Below are 5,936 nucleotides of genomic sequence, written 5' to 3' on the forward strand. Positions count from 1 at the left end.
TGAAACCATCTGGCCTTGAGCTTTTTTTTGGGGGGTGGGGAGACTTGATGACTTCTATTTCATTAGGGTTTACAGGTCTATTTAAATTGCTGTTATTGATTTAATTTTGGTAAGTGATATATGTCCAGAAAATTTTTCATTTCCTTTGAATTTTCGACTTTTGTGGAGTACAGGTTTTCAAAGTATGACCTGAAGATTCTTTGGATTTCCTCAGTGTCCATTGTTATGTTCCCCTTTTCCTTTCTAATTTTGTTAATTTGCATGTTCTCTCTCTTGTCATTTGGTTAGTTTAGTTCTTTATTCAATCACTTATTGAGCACACTTATGACTGTACTTCTTCAAGAAAATTCTGTCCTTATATACAAACATACCAACAATTTTTCCAAAACTTTGAAACCAGCCCCTCACATAGAGAATGTATTTTTCCTATAATCAATCATGTTCTGATGTATTTACAAGTCTTTCTTATGTTCTGAGCTCAACCCAGCATAGTGAAAGAAACATTCAGGAAAAGCTGAACTCAGGTTCCCCTTGACCCAACATGTTCAAAATTCCATTGTCACATGACCTTAGTTTTCCTTAGAATTCTTTCTCCCTACCCTCACAGAGATGCCCAGAGATTATTCAATTATCCTTCATCAAATTGCATTCTGAACCAGGCCTCTGATAGCTTCTTCCTGAAAATTCTGTCATAGTTTACACACACACACACACACACACACACACATTCCAAAATAACAACAAAAAAACAGAACATGGTGTCCAAATTTTATTCAGACTTCTTCATACCATATTGTAATGTTCTCTGTGTTTATTGCATTTTCTAGAATATTCTACTCAATACACCTCCATCATAACAGAAATCACACGACTTAAGTAATTGTTTAACTCTTCCACATTCATTAATATTTTGAACCCACATAATTTCTTCAGAAAAGTTGTGCTGTTTACCTCTCTCCGACATGAATGCAAACCATCTAAGAAAATATGACAGGTGGAATACAGTTTTTCTTCCATCAGTTATCTCTTGCACTTCAGTACTTCTTCATGATATTTTACTCATACACACTATTTCAGAGACTTCTGACAGGAACTCTAGTTTTGTCTCTCCTTCAGTTGACCATTTCTTTTTTTTACCTCCTCAGCTGTTCACATGTACTATATCCTTCTGTCCTCATCTATATACTCTATGAGTAACCCCAGGAATGAAGACATTCAGTCATCCTTCATCTGACCAAGGTATAAGCATTTATAGAAACTTTACTTCTTCCAGAAAGTTCTCTCCCTTGTTTACCCAATAAAAGATATGCATACAGAAAATCTAAAGTGTGAGAACAGTTCAACTCTGTTAAGTTTAAAACCCTTCTTTTTATTTAGACAGAAAAGAGGAGATGATGGGAGATGTCATTCTGTATATATGTTTCTCATACTGGTTAATGAATAAAGCACTGTTGGCCATTAGGAAAGGAAGATAGGAGGGACTAGGAAACAAGGATGAAAGAGGAAGTAGGAAGGAGGAATCAAGATGGAGAGTCTGGAGAGAGCTGGATGCCAGCCGGCTCTCCGGTAAGACCATGTCGAAAATTTTAGATTAACAGAAATGAGTTAATACTTAAGACAGAGCTAGCTGATAAGAAACAAGTAACTGGCCAACAGCATTATATCAAATACAGAGTCTCAGTGCGTTAATTGGGGCTGGCATGGCAGCGGGACAAGACCAGCGGCAGGTGGAAAAAAACCTTACTCTTTACATATGAAATTACTCCATACCAACTCTTTTTTAATCAATCATCTTCAGACCTGGTTTTAGATTATTAATTTTTAAAATTGTGGTATGATATCCCTCTTCTCTACACAAACTCATCCTTTTAGAAACTCATTCAGGGGAGAGAATGGAGTTCAGAACTACTTCTGTCATCCCCCCAAAAAAGTGAGCCCAAGTGTGTTTACTTTGTTTGAACATTGTGTGTGTGTTGTCAATAAACTTTATGAGCAAGAAAAAACAAAAACAAACAAACAAAAACAAAAACATTTGATCAGATTTTTTGAACATGGTTTCCTCCAGAGCCCTGTATTTTTTTACCATTACAGAAAGTCCAAGGACAAGGAGCTTAGTTCACACATCTTTCAACCAACTATACTTGTTCACAGATCTTCAGCCTTTGCAATACACTCTGTCCTCATCCTCCACTCTCAAAGAACTACAAAGGAGAGGGAACTTATCCAGCTCTCTTTCATCCAGTCATTTTCTGAGCTTTCTTTCTCCTTTTATAATTTACTCTACAAAACTCTCTCCTCGAGATTTCAGGTAAGATTGGAAACTGGGCACTGCTCCCATTAAAGCTAGTGAAGAATTCAGAATATGAGAAAGAAAATAAGCCTTATCCCAAAGAGAGAAATAGAGGGATATCCTGGGACAAATGAAAAAAGGGATATTAAAAAGAGCAGAAACAAAGACTCTTGGCACAGAGAAGCAAGACAAACACAGTGTCAACTGCACAGTTTCCTCAGGGGAAAGGTGGCAGAAACTGCTTCCAAAGGTATGCCACATGCATGCCAGGAGGTCTTGTGCTCAGGACCAGCTCACAGCCCTCACAAGCCTCAAATCCATTTGTAAATATAGGTGAGACAGAGGGAAAGTTAGTGGTGCTGGTATGAACAAATAGCATTTTGTCACATCAGGGGATTTGGAAAGAAGCAGCCAAGTGTCATTTTGAGGTAGAATCTATGGTCAAAACTAGCTAGGCTGTCTGGTAGCCTGAGATCAGGGAATCTCAACATGGTCTCTCATAAGCCTTGGGACAGAGATGTCCCAGGGAATCAGCGATGGAGAACACATTAGAAAGAATCTGATGGGACAAAGGATACAGGTGAAAGGAAGATGACTCAGGCTAGAAATGACATAAGGAGAGATCATTTATTTTGTATGTGTTTGTATGTGTACATGCATATATGTCTGTGAGGGTTGGGGGGAGAGTATTTAGGCACTGTGGTAGTGCTCAGGTATGAAACACATGTGTGGATGTAAGAGGACAGCTTCAGGTGTTGGTTTTCTCTTTTCACCATGGGGGGGTGGGTTTGGGATTGAACTTAGTGCATCAGGCTTGGCAACAAGCACCTTTACCTGCTAAACAATCTCATTTGCCCCTTACTCTTGATTCTATACCTAAAAGATAGTTGCATATTCATGTTTATACTTGCATTATAGAGAAGACATGGTAACACCAGTCTATCTGTTCATCAACAGATAAATGAATAAATAAAATATGGTGCACAATGGGATTTTATATAGATGCATGCGAAGAAAAATGAAATTGAGATATTTGTAGGAAAATGGATGCAATTGGAGATTTTATTTATTTTTGTCTCATTTGTATGAGTCTTTAATCTCATCTATGCCTATGTATGACTTATGTGAAGACCATAACTTAAAATCTGTCTGTCTACACACACACACACACACACACACACACACCTTATAAACATTCACTTTCTTACTCTTAGTTTTATCATTATAACCTAATTCCTAATGGCTTCATCCTAACAGGGAAACCAATGAGAAATTAATTTCATTTTACTCAAATACTAATATTTGTTTTATTTTTAGTTTTATTTGTGATGAAAATACTTCTCTATTCTGCAGATAGAACCATGTCTGTCGCCATGCACAAAATACAAGTCCAAATGGATCAAAGACCTCAACTTCAATCCTGCCAATTTGAACCTCTTGGAAGAGAAAGTAGGAGGTACCCTTGAACAAATTGGTATAGGAAACTGCTTCCTGACCATAACTCCAGGGGCAAAGACACTGAGAGAAACAATTAATAAATGGGACCTCTTCAAACTTAGAAGCTTCTGTAAGGCAAAGGACAGAGTAGACAAGACCAAACGGCAGCCCACAGAATGGTAAAAGATTTTCACCAATTCTATATCCGACAAAGGGCTAATCTGAAGAAACTAGTCAAAAAAAACACCAAACAACCCTATTAAAAAAATGGGGTACAGAACTGAAAAAAGAATTCTCAATAGAGGAAATCAAAAAGGCTGAAAGACACTTAAGAAAATGCCCACATCCTTAGCTATCAGGGAAATGCAAATCAAAACAACTTTGAGATACCATCTTACTCCTGCCAGAATGGCTAAAATTAGAAACACCAATGATGACTGAGGGTGAGGAGAAAGGGGAACACTCCTCCACCTCTGGTGGGAGTGCAAACTCATACAGCCTTTTTGGAGATCAGTATGGAGGTTCCTCAGGAAAATGGGAATTAGTTTACCACATGACCTGGCAATCCCCCTCTTAGGCATATACCCAAATGATCCACATCCATGCAACAAAGACATGTGCTCAAGTATGTTCATAGCAGCACTATTTGTAATAACAAGAACCTGTAAGCAACCTAGATGCCACTCAATAGAAGAATGGATAAAGAAGATGTGGCATATTTACACAATGGAATACTACTCAGCAGAAAAGAATAATGGAATCTTGAAATTTGCAGGCAAGTGGATGGCATTTGAAGAAACCATCCTGCATGAAGTAATCTCGTCACAAAAAGAGGAACATGGTATGTGCTCACTCATATATGCATTTTAGAGCTAGATCATAGGATCACCAGCCTATAATTCACACCACCAGAGGAACTAGGATACAGGGTGTATTCTAAGAGATTCACATAAAGTTCCTCACAGAAGGGGGAAGGGACAAGACCCCCAGAACACAGGGGAAGTGGAGTGGGCAGTAAATGGAGAGAGAAGTAGGAGAAAGGGAGGGGGAGGAGAGGAAAACATGTGCAACTAGGAAGATTGAGTCGGGGTAAGAATATAATAGAAGAGAGAGAGAGAGAGAGAGAGAGAGAGAGAGAGAGAGAGAGAGAGAGAGAGAGAGAGAGAACATAAAAGAGTGAGCCATTATTGGTTTGAAGAGAAAACTGAACCTAAAGAAAGGTCTAGACACCTACAAGCCTGCCGCCAACTAACAATTTGAGCATATGTGAAAGGGCTACCATAAATGCCCTTCCCGGATAATGAGATCAACAACTAACTTATCCATGGAGCCCTCATCTAATACCTGTTAGAAACTGAAGCAAACACCCATACCTAAACAATGAGATGACCTAGAACCTAGATGCAGACGGAGAGGTCAAGACCAGGTGGCAGAATCACATAGAGACAGCTGACCTGAACAAGGAGGAGCTATCGGCCCCCAGACTGATAGCTGGGAATCCAGCATGGGATTGACTCAGGCCCCCCTGAATATGGGTCTCAGCCAGAAGGACTGAGCAGTCTAAGAAACCTCAGACAGTGGAACCAGTATGTATCCCTGGTGCACAAAAGGACCTTGCAAACACATCCCCCATGGAGGGATACTGCCTTAACCTAGAGACAGGAAAGAAGCCCTAGTCCCTACTTCACATGAACTGTCAGATCTACATGACCCCAGCTGGATGGCATTGCCCTACATGTGGAATTGGGGTGGGTGGATGGGAGGCAAGGTTGGTCAGGGTGCATGGGAGGGGGCAGAGTGCGTAAAAGGGAGGGAGGAAAGTGGGATCAACATGTAAAATAATAAATTAAATAAATAAAAATGCAATACTTTAATAATCAGAAAAAAGAAAATACTTCTCTATTAATAGAATTCAGAATGGTATTTCAGTATACACATTGCAATGTGCACCAATCAAATTTGGTCTCTTTCATCTGCTCTTCCATTCTTCCCAACTTCGACAATTCTTATTGTACTAGAGTTATATTCAATTTTTTTTCCACATATGAGGTAGAAAATAGAGCATGCTTGTCTCATTTCACTTAACAAATCACCCTCCACTCTCTATTTTCTTATGCATATCAGGATTTCCTACATTTCATAACTGAAGAAAATTTAACTATATACATATGTACATCTTTGTATTATGCATTCTGTTTTCATTCCTGAT

The sequence above is a fragment of the Phodopus roborovskii genome, unplaced genomic scaffold (assembly GCF_943737965.1).
Source record: "Phodopus roborovskii unplaced genomic scaffold, PHOROB, whole genome shotgun sequence".
Taxonomy (NCBI): domain Eukaryota; kingdom Metazoa; phylum Chordata; class Mammalia; order Rodentia; family Cricetidae; genus Phodopus; species Phodopus roborovskii.